Source organism: Giraffa tippelskirchi, chromosome 8 (assembly GCF_054371585.1).
Source record: "Giraffa tippelskirchi isolate mGirTip1 chromosome 8, T2T-mGirTip1v1.2.pri, whole genome shotgun sequence".
NCBI classification, from domain to species: domain Eukaryota; kingdom Metazoa; phylum Chordata; class Mammalia; order Artiodactyla; family Giraffidae; genus Giraffa; species Giraffa tippelskirchi.
Genome location: NC_137282.1, coordinates 148887141 through 148909571, shown reverse-complemented (window position 1 = coordinate 148909571; position 22431 = coordinate 148887141).

The window sequence follows — 22431 nt, the reverse complement described above, 5'->3', positions numbered from 1 at the left end:
CTTTTTCATTTGACAACTCTACATCATTAGTACAGTGAAAGTCAGAGAATTCTTGTAGATTAAAAAAAAATTGAAGGTTATCTGTTGGCCACTTGACAGAAGCAATATTATTATTACCATTATAGGTGATGTGGCATTTGAATGTCCTCTCTTTTACTGGCCATTTTGTACTCATATGTTATAAATTAACTTAGTAGAAGAAAAATAGAGTGTTTCTTCCAGAAAGGGGGTTTCACTTCATAGAGAAAGACAAAAAATGAGTATAAGCTATAAGTTTCTTTTAGTAACTACAGAATAACAGCTCGACTTTACTTTCAGCTGTACCTGACAACAGGGATCGTGTTCATTGGGATAAATAGAAAATCATGGATGCTTATGTGGGCAACAGCTATGAAATTGTGAAAATGTTTTCAAGTTTGGTTTATATAAAGCGCTCTCATTCTAGGTCCCATGAAGCATATACTAACACATATTTTATCATTTAAGAACGTTTTTTGAAGATAAGTCTATGAAATAACTACATCTTCCAAACACTTGTGTGCATAAGTGAAGTTTAAAAAAATTAAGTAAGGTTCCTATGAGTCCATCTAAAGAGAACTTTAATCTCAAATATCCAGACAGAGAGTTTGCTCCTGTTTTTTTTTTTTTTTTCAAGCCATCTCAAGAAGTACAGTTGTCCTTCTTTATGCAGGGGGCACTGGTTTTAGGACCCCAGTAGGTACAAGATCCACAGGCACTCACATCCCTGTGTAAAATGGTGTTGAAATATAATTGGCCCTGCAAATCTGCAGATTCTGCATCCCCAGATATGGAGAGCCGATTGAATTTGTTGCATGTGCTTCTCCAGATCTGTGTCTTATTTTTGTGCAGAAACTTTAAAATCTTTGCTTACTTTACACATGAGCAAATTAAATAGTTAAAACAGCCAATCAAATTGCTTGGTGGGCTTTGTAGCTTCTAAGCAGCTGTTAGTGAAACCATTAATAATTTTGACTTTTCAAATACCTTGATTACCCAAACGATGATGATTAAAAGAGTGAAACCAGCTTTTTTTCTTCCAAGGAGCAAGAGTCTTTTAATTTCATGGCTGCAGTCACCATCTGCAGTGATTTTGGAGAGTCCCAAAATAAAGTCTGTCACTGTTTCTATTGTTTCCCCATCTATTTGCCATGAACTGATGGGACCAGATGCCATCATCTTAGTTTTCTGAATGTTGAGTTTTATGACCAACCTAGACAGCATATTAAAAAGCAGAGACATTACTTTGCCAAAAAAGGTCTGTTTAGTCAAAGCTATGGTTTTTCCAGTAGTCATGTATGGATGTGAGAGTTGGACTATAAAGGAAGCTGAGCACTGAAGAATTGATGCTTTTGAACTGTGGTGCTGGAGAAGACTCTTGAGAGTTTGTTGGACTGCAAGGAGATCCAACCAGTCCATCCTAAAGGAAATCAGTCCTGAATATTCATTGGAAGGACTGTTGCTGAAGCTGAAACTCCAATACTTTGGCCACCTGATGCAAAGAACTGACTTGGAAAAGACCCTAATGCTGGGAAGGATTGAAGGCTGGAGGAGAAGGAGATGACAGAGGATAAGATGGTTGGATGGCATCACCAACTCAGTGGACATGAGTTTGAGTAAGCTCCAGGAGTTGGTGATGAATAGGGAGGCCTGGTGTCTGCAGTCCATAGGGTTGCAAGGAGTTGGACACGACTGAACTACTGAACTCACTCACTCACTCACCAGCATTTTTAGTGCTCTGATCAACATCCTATAGTATACACCCATAGGGTAGATTTTATCAATGTTACTTGACTATTTTAACGTTAAAAATTCAGTAAGACACTTTTATTCACTGTATTTAGGGGGTGAGCCATTGAAGCGTGTGCATGTCTGTTCTGAATTACTTAGATAATTGTCATTGTCTGACTGTGTACCACAAGAATATATTACATGAAAAATGTATTTTAATTCCTCATCAGTGTTTTAAAGTTTCTAGAAAAATGTGTCTTTAAAAGTACATGTAGCATTTTCATCATATGGAAGCATTTCTAGCAATATAACTCAAAACCATAAACATGGTGCCTTTGGAGCTTTCAGTGACTCTGCAGAAAAATCAAAGATATGAATGAGAAATAAGGTAGCTTTTGATGTATTTAAAATTTTATATAACATGTATGCAAAATAAAAGATGAAAACTTAGATCTAGATAACATCTTACCACCCCAGGCCCATATCCAGTGATAACCCCTGTTTCCTTTAAAGGTTAATTAAATTATAAACGTTCACCTGCAGAATATTTGTGTGTTTAAAAAATTCATTAAAAGTGGAATATACCTTCCTGTTTGGCCAATCCCTTTATGAATATATTTGCATTTAATAATAGCAGCCCACCTTTAGAGCTTTCTTGCTCATTTTCTCTGCTTTTATCCTAAGCAGCCAGATTTCTAAGGTTAAGACCAAAGGCTTTGTGAAAATGTCATGTTTGTCCTCATCAAAAAAAAAAAAAACACCTCAAAAGTCTTTTCTTGAAGTTTACATCACTGTCATCCCAAGCACAGGAAATTTCATCATCCCAAATATAAATAAAAAATATTTTTATAATGTTATGAAAGGATTTATATATATTCTCCATTTTGGCTGACACATTTTAGCACAGTTCACAAAAAAATGACAATCAAACTGTTTTACTTTCATTACAAACACAAATTACAAGTGTACATCTTAAGCCTTATTTTTTAGAAACGGTTATGTCAGACCAAACTCCAATATTTAGGAAGAAAAAATATGCTTATTCTTTGGACCACATTGTATGTGATTCTTAAGAAATAGACTTATGCATAAATCATTGAACACAAAAGAGAAATTTTGAATTATACTGTTGATCCATTTCTGGCTTACTGAGTCTGTAGCCTCACTGCCTTCATGGTCACGAGCATACCCAAATGCCCATCTATCAATGAGAGGGATGTCAACAGGTCATTAAAAGAAAACTGTGTGCAATGGAAAATTCTGTCATATTCACCTTGGAAAACATAATCTATGATAATCATTATACTCTTGTGCTGATGCTGTGTTTATTTCATAAATTATTCTCCAAAAGATCTTAGATATCTACCTATAATTAATATTTTTTTACAACTAGCAGTACATTTTCCCATACTCTACTTCAGGGGTTGGCAAACGATGAAGATTTCTCTTTTATTCCTCCAAACTGTTTCTGTAACATTTTCTTATAACCTGAGATACAAGCCATAAAATGGAAAGAATATCAGAAATCTTATTTTTTGTCGTTCTGATCCAGATAGGAGGTTGGCAAACATTTTCTTAAAGATCATGATTGTAAATATTTTAGGCTCTGCTAGCCAAGAGGCAGCATGAAGGATGTTATGTAGGTACTTACCAATCGATTTTAAAATGTAAATTATATTCTTACCTCAAGGAGCAGTACAAAAACAGCTTGTTCTGTTGGAGTTGGTATGCAAGCTATAGTTTGTTAACCTCTGGCCTAGATCATTAGACAGTGGTACACATCAAAACAAAGCAAATTAGTTTTCATTTGCTTTTAAGGGTGTATAGCTGTTAAAAATCTGACTTTGTATCTACAGTGGTCACTGCAGATGATCTGCCTAATACTTTTAATTTTAATTGCTAAGAATTACTATAACAACAGTTTGATGAGTCTTTCATGAATCCTGTCCATCAGTTTAAGTTATAAAACAAGTGTGAAACTGAATCGTAACTGTCCCAAGCAGGAAAATAAGAGAGAAAAAAACAAAAGTGATATTCAGAAAACCCAGTTTCTCCAGAATTGAAAGAGACACGTGTACCCCAATGTTCATCGCAGCACTGTTGATAATAGCCAGGACGTGGAAGCAGCCTAGATGCCCATCAGCAGATGAATGCATAAGGAAGCTGTGGTACATATACACAATGGAATATTCAGTTCAGTTCAGTTCAGTCGCTCAGTCGTTTCCAACTCTTTGCGACCCCATGAATCGCAGCACGCCAGGCCTCCCTGTCCATCACTGACTCCCGGAGTTTACCCAAACCCATGTCCATCAAGTCAGTGATGCCATCCAACCATCTCATCCTCTGTTGTCCCCTTCTCCTCCTGCCCCCAATCCTTCCCAGCATTAGGGTCTTTTCCAATGAGTCAACTCTGTCATTAAAAAGAATACATTCGAGTCAGTTCTAATGAGGTGGATGAAACTGGAGCCTATTATACAGAGTGAAGTAAGCCAGAAAGAAAAACACCAATACAGTATACTAACACATATATATGGTATTTAGTTAATCAGTACAGATAACCCTGTATGCAAGACATCAAAAGAGACACAAATAGAACAGTATTATGGACTCTGTGGGAGAGGGCGAGGGCGGGATGATATGGGAGAATGGCATTGAAGCATGTAAATTATCATATTTGAAACGAATCACCAGTCCAGGTTCGATGCATGATACAGGTTTCTCTGGGCTGGTGCACCGGGATTACCCGGAGGGATGGGATGGGGAGGGAGGTGGGAAAGGGATTCTGGAAGGGGAAAACATGTACACCCATGGTGGATTCATGTCAATGTATGGCAAAACAAATACAATATTGTAAAGTTAAAAAATAGATACATAAACTAATTTAAAATTTAAAAAAAATAAAAAAAATAAAATCAATACTCATAAACTAAAAAAAAAAAAAACGAAAACCCAGTTTCTTTTCCTTTTTCTTTCCTCTTTTGGATGGACCTTAGTTAGGTACAAAGGTGGAGTTATTCATTCTCTTCATTTTGTGACACATCATCATTGCTCAGTGAATAGCTATTCCCATTATTTTTTATCTATCAATCAATCTGTCTTTCCTTCCTTCTATCCATTCATGCATCCACTCACCTATTATCTATCTTTTCTTATCCTCTTCTGCACTCTCTTCTTTCCATTCCTTTTTCTAGAAACAACCATTCTAACATATTTATAAGAATTATTTTGTGTGTGTTCCTGTAGATGTGCAGGGTTGTTGAGAGACCATGCATTTTTAATTTACTTAAAATGTATGGTTTTAGAGATTTCAATCTGACCTTTGTCTTGGTTTTTATTTACTCAGTTATGTTTAGAAGGTACATTCACGTTGCTATGTGTACATCTACTCTGTTCTTTCTAGCTCTTTTGTAATACTTCATTGACTGCTTCCATCTTTGACTTACCCAACTTTCCAGATTCCATCTACTCCCCCTCCCTTTATAAACAGCACCATGATAAATATTTGCCTTTAAATAGCTTTACATGAACTGCTGCTGCTAAGTCGCTTCAGTCGTGTCCAACTCTGTGTGACCCCATAGATGGCAGCCCACCAGACTCCTCTGTTCCTGGGATTCTCCAGGCAGGAATACCAGAGTGGGTTGCCATTTCCTTCTCCAATGCATGCATGCATGCTAAGTCGCTTCAGTCGTGTCCAACTTGTGTGACCCTTTGGACAGCAGCCCTCCAAGGCTCCTCTGTCCACAGGATTCTCCAGGCAGGAATACTGGAGTGGGTTGCCGTTTCCTTCTCCCTTACATGAACTAGTGATAGGAAATTCTCTTCCCAATACAATTGGAATTAGAAATCTAATTATTGTTGTGAGTAAATCAGTGCTTTACATTTTCCTTTAAACTATTATAATTTCTTCTGTCATACCACACAGTTGTAACACTCACTGAATATATTGGAAAGAAACAATGCAATAAAAAGTTTCATTAAGAATTGTAATGCCAGTTCTTGGTGGCCAAGGTAGTGGAATAGGAAGATCCTGAGCTCATCTCTTCCCATGGGGATCACCAAAATGACAGCTCTTTATAAAGGATGTATCTATGAAATTGACCTGAGGACTAGCAGAAAAAAAAAATTTATAAGTAAAGCTACAAAGGCACTGCAACAAGAAGTGTAGTAGGGACAGGCTGAGTATAGTCAAGACTGACACTCCTGGGTAGGTGACCCACAGATGGGAGGATAAGCACAATTACATTACAGAGTCCCTTCCCAAGGGAGAAGGAGTCTGAGCCCCTCCTTGGGCTCCCCAGCTCCAGGTCACGCACTGAGAAGAAAAGCTCCCAGAATGGCTTTGAAGGTCAGAGGGGCTTACCTATCAGAGGCCAGAGGGCTGTAGGAGACAGAAATTCCACCCTCAAGGGGCATGCACACGATCTCACAGGCTCTGAGACCCAGTGTGGGGGAATCATTTGAAAGGATCCCGGTCAAACCCACTTGCTGATCTTGGAGAGCCCCCTGGAGAGACATGAGACAATAGAGAGTCGCCCTGGCGACATAGATGCTGAAAACATCTAACGCTTTAGGGAGCTTTTTCTGCCACAAGGATACTGGTGCTGACAGGCACCGTTTGGAACTCTCTCTTTAGCCTCTTAGAGCTGGGGACCTGCCTAGTCACCAGTAGGGTCACACCAGTCCTGGGACCCCTTCTACCCTGCAGTCAGCAGCCGGGGTGAGTATGATGACAGATGGTGACTATTGTGGTGCTTATTTTGTAATATATAAAAATAATGAATCATTATGTTGTACACCTGAAACTAATATAATATTAATATAATATAATTATAGGTGAATTACACTTCAACTAAAAAGAAAGTATAATGCCGATGATTATTCTACTGGGATTAAATTTGTTCACTTCCTTGGATTTGATCGAGGCGATAGTCACTCTCTTGAAAATGAGTTATGGTATTTGAGTTCTTTTAATATTTTAGTAGTTGCTCTAGAGAGTATAATATATACCTATAGCTTTTAACAAAACTAGGTAGATTAGTAGTGTTTGTTTCATAACCACATAAGTCCATTTCTTCCCTCTCCATCTTTTATGCTATAGTTGTCATCTGTGTTACATGTCCATATGTTATACAACTCAAAAAACAATGTTATAATTTTTGCTTTAAACAGTTATGTGTATTACACAGAAATTAAGAAAGAAAATATTATTCTACATTTATCAGGAAACTTACCATTTCTGATGTCCTCTCTTGCTTCCTAGAAGTCCAGGTTTACCTCTGGTATTGTTTTCCATTAGATTGGAAAAGTTTCTTTACCATTTCTTATATTTTTCCTCATGACAAATTCTCTCATTTAAAAATCTAAAATATCTCTCCTTTGCATTTATTTTTGAGGAATAGCTATGCTTAATATCAAATTCTTAGTTTTTATTTTTGTTTTTTTATTTTGTTTTCAGGATTTTGAATATGCATTTGAATGTTTTCTGGCATTCATAATTTTAGATGGGAAGTCATTTGTTAGCTAATCACTATTCTGCTGTGTTTAATGCTTTTTTTTTTTTCTTGTTGTTTTCAGGGATTTTTCTCTTTAGGGTTTAAAATAGTTTGACTATACTATGCTTAGATATGATACATGAATTTGTATTCCTTGCATATCATTCAGATTCCTATATTTGTATGCTTATTATTTTCACCAATTTGATAGCATTTTGGGCATCATTTATTCAGGTACTTTTGCCCCATATTCTCTCTTTCTGAGATACCAGCTAAATATAAATATTAATTAATATTGATGTTGAATATTAAAATGTAAATTTTAAAAATTTCCATATGCATCTGAGGCTCTGTTTATTTTTCTTTTATTTTTTCATTGTTCTTCAAATTAGATAATTTCTAGTATTTATCCTTCAAGGTCACTGACTGTTAACTCCAATCTGTGATTTTTTTTTTAATTTAGGTATTGTAATTTTCTGGAAATTTTTGTTTGAGTCTTTTTCTTTCAGTTTCTATGCTGAGAGTCCTTCCTTTTACTTATTATGAACATACTTATTTTCATATCATTGATCATAGTTAAAAGAATTGTTTTAAAATTCTTGTTTGCTCAAATATGTCAGTTTCAAGGTAGAACTTTACTAATTGTCTTTTGAAAAGATAGTTACATTTTCCTGTTTCCTCATTTGTCAAGTAATTTTGTACTGCACTCTTGTCATCGTAAATGATATATTGTGTTTAGAAATGACACACTTGAATATTTCAGTATTTCATAACTTTCCCTTTTGGCCTTTTTTTCCTCTGTTATCTCATAATGCTTCTTTATTTACAGATCTAAATATACTTCCTGTGCCTTAAGCATAAGACATAAATATCTCCTTATTTGCTGGAAGTGAAATCTGAGAAATGCCTGAATAATGGGCAGAGTAGTAGGCATGTCATGTCTAAAGCATGGCTTTGAGTGTGAGAAGTTGTCCAGAGAGCAGCTGAAGGTTAAATGTTCCCTATAGTCCATTTTGCCTGGAGCATAGGTTGTGTAGTTGGGGTGTGTAAAATAATTTAGGGTCAAATTGTCAAGGGACTTGAATGACATGTTGATAAATTTGGATGTATTCTTTGTATTCTTAAGGAATGTTGACCTTTGAGGAGGTGTGAAGTTAGAGAAGACTTCTAGGAATAATATGAAAGCAAAAGATTTTTGTTTCTAACGTATCTACCAGGTAAGGACAGTCTAACATATCATCCACAAACGATGAATTTTTCGGTTGTAAACCAGACATCTAATCTACCGCTGCCTTTAAGTGAAGTGCAAGTCACTCAGTCATGTCCAACTCTGCGACCCCATGGACTATACAGTCCATGAAATTCTCCAGGCCAGAATACTGGAGTGGGTAGCCGTTCCCTTCTCCAGGGGATCTTCCCAACCCAGGGATCGAGCCCAGGTCTCCCGCATTGCAGGCAGATTCTTTACTAGCTGAGCCACAAGGGAAGCCCGCTGCATTAGGTATAACTAAAGTGCCTGCTAAGAATGCAAAAGAAGGAAAGAAAACCGTGTATAGCTCTTCTCATATTTTAATTGTTCATTTTAAAAGTAAAGCAGCTGCATGAAGTGGTACATTTGGAGGGAACTTCACTGAGGCAGATTGTTAGGCTCTGAGATATTTCTCCTGCTCTGACAGGTTTCTGTTGCTTTTTCTGCAAGAGAGACCAAGAGAATATTGAGAAGATTAAGAAACGGCAAATTTAAACAGGCTGTTAAGTGGGTTTGAAATATTGGATTGGTCAGAAAGGTCGTTTGGGTTTTTATAAGATTGTGCAGAAAAACCAGAACTAACTTTTTGGTCAACCTAATAAGACCTGGAGAAAGACGAAGCCAGGAAGAGACCAGGAGGTGCCTTGCGCTGCCAGCACGGAGGGTCAGGCAGGCTGGAGTGGGGGACCAGTATCGGGAGGCCACGTGGAGAGGTTGAAAGAGGTCAGAGAGAACAGACAGACTTGGATGATTGTAAACTGATTCCAGTGTTTGATTCGGGCAACAAACTGGATGGTGAGAGAAGACGACTAGTCAGATGAAAGAGAAATAAGGTCAGTGGCTTGAAAGTAGACTGCTTGGGTTTGTGCTTCCAGACTGAGGAGTCTAAAGCCTTTCTGTCATTCTGAGGGTGTTTGAGAGTTTCAGACGGAGAAAACATCTCCATACATACCAAGACCATGGGTCTAGCTTCCTGCAGAAGCTGCCTAATGAGAGTTTTAGTGAAGTACATGCCAACAAATGACTCAGTGCTCAGTCTTCCACTGTTGTTTGGACGGAGTAAGGCAACCCAGGAGTATACTTGTGTTTTTTTGTAATATGTTTTGTTGTTTATTGGTATTTATTGTTTTGGTGGATTTTAGTATATGTAGTATAATATAGGATATGTGATTACCCTATTGGTGTATTCAAATCCATATAGTAATATGCTAGTATATTGTGTTTTTCCAAAGAAAATCATTTTCTTTTCCAAAGAAAGTACGTTTCCAAAGAATGTACCTAATTCTGTCTTTCTTACAAAGGCAAATTTCCATGCCTCACTGTAAGAAATGATTTTCTGAAAGATGTTGAAGATGTATGTCTATATAGTTGGTTGTGAGTGATGTAAAAAGTGAAGTTAGTAAATATCCATTATATCATCTACCAGAAATTTGGCATTCATTGTAAATTGGACAATATTATTATACATTATTATTGAAATGAAACATTTGAAATGAATGAGTTGTATTTATAAAGCACAACCACTTTGTAGGTGATGTATTTGTAACAGTGTTTTCTCATGTGTTTCCTGATGTGAGGGAAATATAAATTGAGATGTAGTGTTCTGGGGTGATATAAATTTTGGAAAGATAAATGAAATGCAATTTTCCATTGAAATCAGTACATTAAATAGTTTGCTTCTACATTTGAAGTTTCTTTATGCATAGACTTCATAATAGGGCTTCAAATACATAAAAGGGGACCACTCAATAAGCTAGAGTTAGAAATTCATTTTAAATACATAATAATTTAATTAAATTTTATTAGTGTGATACTCTTTGCCAACTAAATTGACAAAGGGTCTCATCTTTTTCTTTTTCCATTTTGGATAGTGTCTCAGCTAGATTTATCTGTTCTATATTTTTATAAACAGTGATAAATATATTCCAAGAGTTTTTCTTCCTCTTTTTTTTTAACCAATTACCATGTTTCTTTTAATAATTCTGATTTATGTCTCAACGTATTCTTTATCGTAGAACATGACTCAAATTTACAATGAATTGACTGTGTTTGCTAAGGAATCCTGTGGCTAATGACACAATTTTTGTTGTTCTTTAGTCATTAAGTTGTGTCCAACTTTTGTGACCCTGTTGATTGTAGCCTGCCAGGCTCCTCTGTCCATGAGGAGTTCTCAGGCAAGAAGACTGGAGTGGGTTTCTCTTTCCGTCTCCAGGGGATCTTCACAATCTAGGGATTGGACACATTTCTCTTGCTTGGCAGGCAGATTCTTTACCACTGAGTCATCTTGGAAGCTGCAATAACAATAGGGGAATAAAATGAAAAAAAAAAACAAAAACAAGGTGGGTAAAGCTGGAACTGGAGAAAAAGAAGAGAACAAAAAGGAATTTAAAAATGAGCATTGAATAAAGTGCTCAGTGGTAGGTGGGAACGGTCAATTGCCTCTTTATGAACAGTAGCCATATAAAGACACCTCATATTAAGACAGGGTACCAATTTTTCTATAAAGCTTCTGCTTCCTGAGGACAGTAGGTATTAAGAAAGTAAAAATTAGCACTAAATTAGGAAATTTAGTGAAGAAATACACTGGGTGTGGTAAGGAAAACACTTTTCTCAGTAAAAGACATTTTAATCTTGGAGCATATTCTATAATAATCAGGGTTATTAAAAAACAGGCCATTGTACTATCTTTTAGAAACAAAATGAATTTAAAAACAAAAAGAATTTAACTGATCAGTAGAGATTCAAACCTTTAGTTTTAGGTAGATGAAACATCCAGATATCATATAAAAACCAGCTTTGTTTAATTGGCCAGCTATTTGGCAAAATATGTAAAAGTCTTAATTCTACAGAGAATAAGTAAGATGTCAGATTTTTTCTGCTGTTGAATACTACCTAGATGACTGGCTGAATGAGCTTCGTTGGTAGCTCAGCTGGTAAAGAATCCGCCTGCAATGCAGGAGACCTGGGTTTGATCCCTGGGTTGAGAAGATCCCCTGGAGAAGGGAAAGGCTACCCACTCCAGTATTCTGGCCTGGAGAACTCCATGGACTATCCATGGGGTCACAAAGAGTTGGACACAACTGAGCGACTTTTGCTTTCACTTTTAAAAAATAGTGATTTTGCTTTTAAAATATACAGAAAATTTGAATTGTTTTCTATTGGAGTCAATCTGGTTTTGTGTGTGTGTGAGTGTGAGTGTCTTTTAAGTTGAGCCTCACAGCTTGTAGGATCTTAGTTCCCCAACCAGGGATTGAACCTGGGCCCTCCACAGTGAACGAGCAGGGTCCTAACCCCTGGACCACTAAGGAATTCCCAAGGATCAATCTGTTTTTAATCTGTTTGGAGATATTATATAAAAACTAAAATAATAACAATAATAATTATAATAATCCTTAGTTCCCAGGTGGTGCTAAGTGGTAAAGAACCCCCTTGCCTGTGCAGGAGGCATAAGAGATGCTAGTTCCATCCCTGAGTTGGGAAAATCCCCTGGAGGAGAGTATGGCAACCCATTCTAGTATTCTTGCCTGGAGAACCCCATGGACAGAGGAGGTTGATGGGCTATAGTCTATAGGGTCAAAAAGAGTCAGACATGACTAAAGCAACTTAACACGCACAGAGGGGGAAAAAAAATGCTACCCAGAACAAAAGAGATTTCTCTAGCAATATGATAATACTTAACAATTATGGAGTTCTCTGCATTTTTCAAAGCTTCCATATATATTTTCTCATTTAAATCCCCAATTTTTTTTTTTAGAAATTCAAATTATTATGTTCTCCAATGTAGGGATGAAGAACATGAGTCCCTGAGAGTTTAATTGGTAGATGGTTACAATAACACCCCTTTCCTCCTGCTATTGTTTACATCTCCTTGTTTTATTCCCTGTGTATCCCCTTCTGCTCTGACTGAGCTTACTCATATGATTGCTTTTGCTAATCAAACAGCAGCAAATGCGGTGCTAACAGATCCTTGCTAAGTGCTGTGCATTGCACTTGCCCTTTCTACCTGCTGGAAATCTATCTGCCATAGGGTGGTGAGACCTGGACTGGCCTCCTGGAGGCCCAGGTGAGGCCTGAGACATGCGATGAGGTCATTCTATATCAGTCAGTCCCAGCAAGCCAGTCCAGGGGGTAGAACCACCAGATAACCCATAGAATTGTGCACCAATCAGCAGTTGTTGTTTTAAGGCACTGTGTTTTGGGGTGATTTGTTAAACAGCAAATGCTAACTTATAAACCTAGCATCAGAAGGTGGTAGACCCAGGACCAAAATGCAGATCTTTGTGGTTCAGTTTCAGCACTGCTTGGAAATGCTGGGGAGGAGTGAGTGTTTTACTCATATGTTGAAGAAAATTGGTCTAAAGGATTTTAAAAATTGAGAAGGGAGAAATAAAATCCTTTTACAGTACTATCAGAGGCCTTACTTTCAGTTGACTTTTACAAAATTATTTTTTCAGCTAAATAGCTGTGATCTACACACACTTTTTTTTTGGCCTGCATTTATAGTTGTCATGCAGTATCTGGTATCCTAGTATACACTTGTTATTATGAGTTAACTTTTCTAGTAAAAATGTATGATAAAATCATTCAGATGTATTCACTTATTGTCTTGACATATTTATTAATCATAGCATATGTATTGTAACTTCTGCAGGCCTATGCAGTTGAATAAAATAACCAAGGGTAGTGTAAAGTAGCATCTTTTATTTTCAAACCTTCTTTTGCCATGGTTTTAAACTCACATCAGTCATTCACAACTGCCTAAGAAGAAAACATTATTGTTGCTGATGTTGTTTTACATGACACCAAACTCTTTCTTGTACAATGGAGAGTATTCCATTTTTTCAATATTTATTGTCTTCGTAGTTGCTTTGGTGAATTTCCTTCAACTCTTCATCAAGTTTTTTTTTTTTTGGTACAAAGACTGATCGTTTTCTGGCCCAAAATGAGTTTTAAAAAATTGAGATTTCATTCCAGTGGGAATGGGGGAGGTCTAACACAATGGCTTTTCCAGTGAAGCTGGCAGCAACTTTGAAGTCCAGAGCTGTAGCCATGGCTTCAGAATGACCCACTGGAAAAAAAATCCCACAGAAAAGTAAACATTTTGACAAGGATCTAGACATCAACTGGAGCTTATCCAGTATTAAACAGAAACACATGCTTTGTTCAAGGCATTTACAGAAACAAAACCATCCTGGCTTCTTTAATTATTATTTTTTTAAGTTCCATCTTCTATTTATGCTATGTCATGGCTAAAGGAGGCCATGGAATTGGAAACAAAGGCAAATTCTTTCAACTAAATTTGAAACCCTCCTACTCTACCCTCCCCCGAGACTTTATCTTTGACCTCAAGACCCATCATCCCACCCTGCCATACCTTTGTCCGCAAGAATTAATCATAAGTGCCAATAAAAAGGAAGCTGAATACACACCCTTCCGTTAAGAATCATGCTGTCAGGCAGTCCTTTTTGTTTATTTGTTTTATTCCCCACCTTATGCAAGGTGTACCTGCTGGCCCTGGAATTTTCGAATTCTGAAAATGGGGACCCTACTTCCTTCTCTAAATTAAAAGTTTGAAAAGTTTCCTCATAGAACAATACCAGAATAATACCATGCTTCTTCTGGACCATACAATTCACAAATTTAAGTAGCATAGGCAAGAGGAAAGAAAAACCAGAAGGTCAAGAGGCTGTCAATTCAGTGGGATAAACAGCCCCAAACTGAAACAAATGCCCTTGATATACAGAATATTTTTTGATTTTTTTAGTAAGAATTGTACAATTGCCTAATTAAGATTTCCACTTTTCAACTCATTATACTGGTGTGAATTCAGTACTTCTCTTGTTTATTAAAACAGTGCTTTGGAGTATTTGTAGAGTGTAGGTACAATGAAGTGCTGACTATAATTTGGCCAAATTTCTTTAAGGGTCATTTATGTTCTGATCAGTGTGAAATAATCCTCTGCATAAGGCAGCTTTACATATGAAATTTCACAATTACCTGTTTCTAAAATTTACAGGCAGTAAAATAGAATAACATCTGTATTGATATTTCTTTAAAAATCACAACTGTAACTGCTGTTTCCAGGGCCACCCACTTGAGGGGAAGGAGACACAGTTTTGCCAAAAAAGTGACTCTAGACCCAAATGGAAATTCCATGGCTTAGGCTCCCCAATTGGCTTCCTGGAAGGAGTTTGAGCTCCTATCCTTCTTCTTCCAGGAATCTTTCTCTCATACCAAGGTAGAACTAAGAAGTAATGGAGGTAAGGGGTGAGGAGTAAGGGACGAGGTCATCAATATTTTCCCACTAAGAACAGCTTTTGTTGCTTAGAACTGGTCTTTGTTGTTCCTCCCTCGCTGGGTCATTTGTGTGGCTGTTGCTGGTATCCTATTTTGGATACCCTTGGCTACAGAGAGCTCATGCCATCATCAATGAAGGGCTGTGGGCTGAAACATTCCTCCTTCTTGCCACCAGAGCTTAGACTCCATCCTTTTCCCTGTCCTGAGTTGTTGTGGGGGAGCAGGGCTGTTTCACGTAGCACTTTGAGGACCACATGTCACCAACCATTATTCCTCAGAAAAGTTAAAACTCCCTTCTCCCTCTGTGTATCGAACTCCGTTCACTTAGGCTTCAGGTTACATTCCTCATCTGTCCACTCCTTTTTTCAGGAACCCTGTTCCATTTTATTTATTAATTATCAGTACCACTGGTTACATGGTAAGTTAATGGAAACTTCACCCCAAATTAAAATCACTAAAATACTGGATCAGTCAGACTCTCTGTTACCAAACCAAGGTATTCTGGGGCCCATGAGGCTTTCCATGGTGTATGCTCATGTGGAGAATTTTAAGAGAAACAGTTTTCAGACTATCAACATCCATGTGTTCTCTTTTCTAAATTTTTCTCTCTGAGAAAGGATTTGTATTTGAAGACTCAGATACAGGTCTTCTTTCCCACCTCCCCTTTCAGAATTGCCCTGGCCCTCTTTATAAAGAAAGGCATGCCTTTCACTATCTGGAACCTTACTCTTGTTAGGTGCCCCAGGGTGTGCAGACCTCTGGGATGCCAGACAAAAAAGACCATTTGGAATACTCTAGTTGTCTAAACCTTCTTTGATCAAGGCATCATGAGCTCATGGTAAGTCTTCATGTCTTTCTGGCTTATGTTTATTTCTGTTAAATGGATAGCAAGCAGAGTTTCATGTTATAACATTCTTAATTCATATATATTGTGGAACAGAATGGCTGGTCTGGACAGTATTCATTCAGCAACTTTCTTTGGCTATGCACTAGCCTAGTGGATGTTACTCCAAATGGAAATGGTGGTGAAACTGTCCTGGTGGTCCAGTGGCTTAGACTCTGTGCTCCCAGCGCAAGAGACCGGGGTTCAATCCCTGGTCAGGGAACTAGATCCCACATGTCACAACAGAGATCAAAGATCCCGATGTGCCACAATTAAGATCCAGCACAGCCAAATAAATGAAAATAATAAAGAAAAACAAATGGAAATGGTGGTATGTTTGCAATATAGTGGTTGTAAGTATAAACCCTAGAGACCTGTAGCCCTTGTACATACTCCCTCTCCACCACTAACTAGCTCTGAAGTCTTAGGCAAGCTTTATTTTCCTTCTCTCCATAATGCTGTTAAAAAGTGTCTACCTCAGGGGACCTCATAAGGGTTAATGAAGATAATGCAGGAAAAACATTTCAGAGAAAAACCAGAAGAAGATAAATGCTTGAGCAATGTTTGTCACTTCATATTGTCTTATTGTGAAGGTACAACAGGGGAGTCTCCTCAGGCAAAAGCAGCCACACAGCTGTGTAGTGAAGGGCTCAGCCTCATCCACGGGCAAGTCTGGACTTTGCCCATGTCTCCTGGGAACTCGTCTCTAAACTGCTAGGTTGTTTTCTCTGAGAAAAGGTGGCTAAAGTTGTCAAAAGTTGACACTGAGAAAAGTGCTTTTGTTTACACTGAAGGCCTTGGCCCAGTGAGATAGGGGTGTAAACAGTGTGATTTAGAGTAAAAACTTTGGGCTGCACTAACGATGTGATTTAGGATGGGGTTTTGGTCATGCAGTATCAGCTGGGTCTCTGGAGAGGTTTGAGCCTGAGATCAGCTGTGTGGACCATCACTCATGCATAGGTGATGGAGCCCCAGTAAAACTCTGCACGCGGAGCTTGGAGCGAGCTCCCATGTCTGCAAGTGCTCAATGCTGGTCCATAAGTGCTGGGGCCATAAAGCTGCCTGTGACGCCCTGGAAGAGGACAACCAGAAGCTCCACATTTCACAGTTTCTTTGACTCTGCCCTGTATACCTTTTTCCTAGGCCACTTTTAATCTGTATCCTTTAAAGAGCTGCAAACTCCTGGGCATATACCAGGAGAAAACGATAATTTGAAGAGATACATGGACCTCAGTGTTCATTGCAGCACTGTTTACAAGAGCCAGGACATGGAAGCAACCTAGATGTCCATCAACAGAGAATGATAAAGAAGATTTAGTTCAGATATACAATGGACTATTACTCAGCCATCAGAGAGAACAAAATGCCATTTGCATCAACATGAGTGGCACACTGAGTGAAGTAAGTCAGACAGGACGAATATCATATGATATTGCTCACATGTGGAATGTAAAAAATGGTACAAATGAACAAAATTACAATGAACAAATGGTACAAATTTACAAGCAGAAATATACTCACAGATGTAGAAACAATCTTATGGTTACCAGGGGGGAAGTGGGGAGGGATAAACTGTGAGATTGGGATTGACATATACACAATACTATTATATATATATATATAAATATAAATAACATAATATATATATATATATAGATAACTAATAAAGACCTACTATATAGCATAGGGAACTCTACTCAATACTCTGTGATGACCTACATGGGAAAAGAATCTAAAAAAGAGTGGATATATATATATATATATAACTGATTCACTTTGCTGTACAAGATACACTGACATTTGAAACATTGTAAGTCAACTATACTCCACTAAAAATAAAAACTAAAATAAAACTAAAACGAAGAGCTGCAATAAACCATAACAGCTTTCAGTAAGTTCTTGGACTCCTCGCTGATTATCAAACCCAAGAATGGTCTCAGGGTTCCCCGAACTTGTGATTACTGTCAGAAATGAATAAAGTCTTGTGGACTTTTTACTATAAAATTGCATCTGCCATAATCCCTTTTCTTTGTATCCATAAGCTTGATGTTTTCATGTTGGTCAACTTTTCTTTGTATCCATAAGCTTGATGTTTTCATGTTGGTCAACTACAATATTGTGATACTTAGTCTAGGAACTCAGTAATTAACTCTTGTATTCCAAATAGAACATGTATGGGGGAGAATTTCAATGACTGGTAACCAAGGAAGACCCTGGAGATACTCATATATTGTTGTGAAGTCCATCAAGGAGTTTGCCTTCTCAGACCTTCTACCTGGGGGTTGCTGGTCCTTATGCAGTTTTCTTAGTACTTGTCTTCCAATCAGCACCACAGCGTATTAACAATGGATACGGTATTGGGTTACCTTAGACTAGTTGGTCTCCTCATAAGGTGCTATGGTCTAAATGCTTGTGTTCTCTGCAGATTCATATGTTGAAAACCTAATGCCCAAAGTGATGGTTTTAGGAGGTGGGACCACTGGAAAATGACTAGGTCATGAGGGCAGAGCCCACATGAATAGGATTAGCGTTTTTTTGAAAGAGGCCTGAAATACTTGCTCATCCCTTCTATCTAGGGGTGGAAGAAATGTCTGTGTCCGGGAAGAGACCCTCACTCACTTGACCATGCTGGCACCCTGATCTTGAACTTCTAGCCTCTAGAACTGTGATAAATAATGTGTATAAACCACCCAGACTCTGGTTATTTTGTAATAGCAGCCTGAATGGACAAAGACACTGGACATGATTTAATGGGAAAAAAATTTGTCAGTCTTACTTTCCCTTCAACAGTCATGAAGGTGGAACAGGTAGCATAGATATTCAATTCCAAATAAAGTGGCACATGGTAACATAATCCATGGAACTGTAAATTTCTTTTTGTAGATCTCTGACATGCTCACCTGGAAGGCATTTTCTTAGATGTAATTAACATTTAAACAAATAGGTTCTGAGTAAAACAAATTACCTTCTATAATGTGGGTGGGCTTTATGCAATCAGTTGAGGGCCTTAAGAGCAATGATTGAGGTTGCCCAAAATAAAAGCAGTTCAGCTTCAAGACTTCACCCGAATCTCCAGCCTGTCAGCTTAGTCTACAGAGATGGAGCAACTAGACACTAAGGCCTGTTACTGGGCTCTCATCTGAGTCCTAACATAAATGCTCTTTGATTTAAAAAACTCATTTTCTCTTCTCTAGGCCCAAGTTTTCTCAACTACACATGGAAATTAGATTTGAAAATCCTTTACATTTCCAAAGATGATGCAAATCTCTGTGTAAAACATGACTTCAAGCTGAGGGTTTTATTTGTGGCTTTCTTGAAAAGAAAATTATCAATTTGTTCTGTAGCTTCCCTGTTTGGATCTCTTATACTCCTCATTATCTGTTCTGTCTCACATTGTATTTCTCTAGCTTAGCTTTAGGAAGAAATCCTTGATAGAAATAATTACCTGACTGTTATGGAATTCTATTTTTACCTCCTTAGTCTTCCATGTAAAAGCCTGAGTTGTAGTCAATGCACTCTAGTGAGATAAATTATTTCAAAATGTCAACATGTCACCTTGAAGAAGTTTACCAGTTTAAAAATGGGTCTTGAAGTATACAGAAGAGGCATGATTTGCATGCTTTTGTTTCCTGCAACTGTTTTTTTTTTTTTTTCCCAAATAACATATCTATTCTGTTTCTGTTTGCCTGAAGCTATATAGAATGCAGGTGGGTTGGTGGCTCAGATGGTAAAAGACTCTGCCCTGCAGTGCAGGAGACCTGGGTTCCATCCCTGGGTTAAAAAGATCCCCTGGAGGAAGGAATGGCTACTCACTCCAGTATTCTTGCCTGGAGAATTCCGTGGACAGAGTAGCCTGGTGCTTTATAGTCCATGAGATCACAGAGAGTCGGACATGACTTAGCGACTAACACTTTCACTTTCGTATAGAATTTGTTCTCTGTTTGAAAGAGAAAATTAACAAAAAGGGAACTTTCATCTGGAATAGCAGTTAAGATTTTCTCCAGTCATCTAATCCAAATATTAATCTCATTGTGGGACCATCATCCCCAGGAGGGTGGAATTCCCATGTAAATTGTCACTAACATCAATTTGACAATCACTCATTTAATATATGCTATGTGCAAAGACTCATGCTACAGAGGAATATAAAGAAAAGCAACTTCTCTGAAAGTCAGTTTCCTCATCTCTGAAACGCTTATGATTGTAATATTTACCTCAAAAAGCATTATGAAGATGGTATGTGTAAAAGACCAGTTTCTGGCATGGTTGAGATACTAAGTAGTAACTTCAGTGCAGCTGATGTAGCCTTTGTAGCCCTTAGGGAACTGAATTTAAGTAGTGGGAATTGACATTGTTCAGATAATTAACTATAAGCCAAAATGTGGTCAGTGAGATAAAAATGGTGAGAATGAACTTAGGAAGCAACATGGAAGAAGATGGTACTTTTTTCGTCTAGAAAAAGTAGGTAGCAATTCATCAAGGAGGTGAATTTCTTTTGTACCTTGGAAGAGAGATTAGATGGTTGTGTGCAGTGTAAGAATATTTGATTTGTAGACTCTCCTGAAAGTATCAGTCATGATCAGAAAGTACAGCTGAGAAATTGAACTTTCGTGGAGAAGTATAATAATCCTATGGTAAGAGGTAGATTCAAGTGGCAGGTTTGGAGCCACTAGTTCTGTCTCTACTTCTGTCCTATTCGTTCTTTTTGTCAATCACTTGATCATCACATTATCTTAGAACACGAAAGTGGAAAGGCTAGTGTATGTGGAATAACAGACTGCAAAGTCAATGGTTTCCATCTAATAAGGTGATGATTAAAAGCAAATGCATTTACAGTTCTGTAATTATGTCCAAATAATCAGGCATAAGGGTTTGGGTGGAAAAAAAAATAGTGATTTTAGTTCACTGTAAGGTGTAGGAGGTAGCATCTAAAAATTCAATGAAATTTTACGTTAGGAATAAAATTGTTTCATTCTACAAATGTGTTGTGAAGGCTTGCTGAATGCAAAGAATGGACAGCAGTGAAGAGTATAATTGTGGATATTGTAACTCAGGACTTAAACTTGAATAGAAAAGCAGAAATGAGATACATTTCGAAGTTAAATGCTGCCCAACAACTGGGATAAATGTGGGGAGGGAAACACGTGGAATGCCGTGTGTCCATATAACAAGGAGACCTGAGCTGTGTCAGAGCCAGGAAAGGCTGCTTTGTGGAAGTGGTTTTTACTGAGATCTGAAAGATGTTAGGGAAGTAATCAGATCAAAAAGAGAGGGTCTTCCAAGTAGAGGAAACAGCATTTATAAAGAGCTTTAGCCCAGGTGATTCAGTGGTAAAGAATCTGCCTGCAATGCAGGAGACCCATGTTCGATCCCTGGGTTGGGAAGATCCCCTGGAGAAGTGAATGACAACCAACTCCAGTATTCATGCCTGGAAAATCCCATGGACAGAGGATCCTGATGGTCTACAGTCCATGGAGTCACAAGAGTCAGACACAACTTGGTGACTAACACTTTTACTAGCCGTATATAAGAATACTGAGTGAGAAGAAAACACACAGGAGGATTGAACCTTAAAGGAATTTAGTTTGATTGGTAAAACTTATGATAACTAGAGACAAATACAAAATGGAATGTAGCCAGTGCTGTGAACGAGATAAGAATGAGGTTTTACAGAGCGTAGGAGATATTTTTGTTTGCCGGGGGAATTTGGTAAAAATTCATCAAGAAAATGACATTTCAGTGGGGTCTCTAAAGTAAGATTGAGTTTTGTTAGGCAGAGTTAGGATGTTCTCAATATACAAACACTGATTAGAAAAGGAGAAGGGATCAGTCAGTTAAATTACCAAACAGAAAGATATGAGGAGAATCAGGAGAAAGCGAGGTCCTAGGAATTAAGGAAAGATTGCATTACGAAGATAGAGAGATCACAACTTGGAATTATTTAACAGAGTTCAAATAATATGAGGACTGAACTTCATCTGTTGTATTTCAGGTCAGTTCAGTTCAGTCGCTCAGTTGTGTCCAACTCTTTGCGACCCCATGAATCGCAGCACGCCAGGCTTTGCTGTCCATCACCAACTCCCGGGGTTTACCCAAACTCACTTCCATCGAGTCAGTGATGCCATCCAGCCATCTCATTCTCCGTCATCCCCATCTCCTCCTGCCCCCAATCCTTCCCAGCATCAGGGTCTTTTCCAATGAGTCAACTCTTCGTGTGAGGTGTATTTACTGAAGTGGAAGACATTGGTGAACTTAGCCTGAGTAGTTGAAGCTGAGAGTGTACAGTGAGGAAACAGAGCTAAGAGGAGGCAGCAAATTGTCAGATTCAATGGCAGGATACCTGTGATCATTTGTGTTTTTGGAAGGCAACCTAATACAATAGTCTTGTAGTAGTTATACAAAAGTTAATTTCATTTGTTGAATGAATGAATATTTAGGGGAAAAAAGGTTAATTATGCTTGAAATAGGACAAGACTCTGGGGAAAAGAGTTGAGATTATCCTCTGGTTCTAGCAAATTACTAACTTTGTGACCCTGGGCAAGTCTTTTAACTAACCACTCTGAGCCCTAGTTTCCTCACTTATAAAATGAGGATAATGATAATTGATCTCATTGCCCTAGAGAGTTGGCAGAAGTAAGAAACTTTACACAAATGTGTTTTATAGACTCTGGGGTTCTAACCCAATAGAAGGTACTATTTTAGTATTAAAAAGATTAGAAGCTGTATCAGACCCTGACCAGGTGGACTGCCCATTTCCTCTT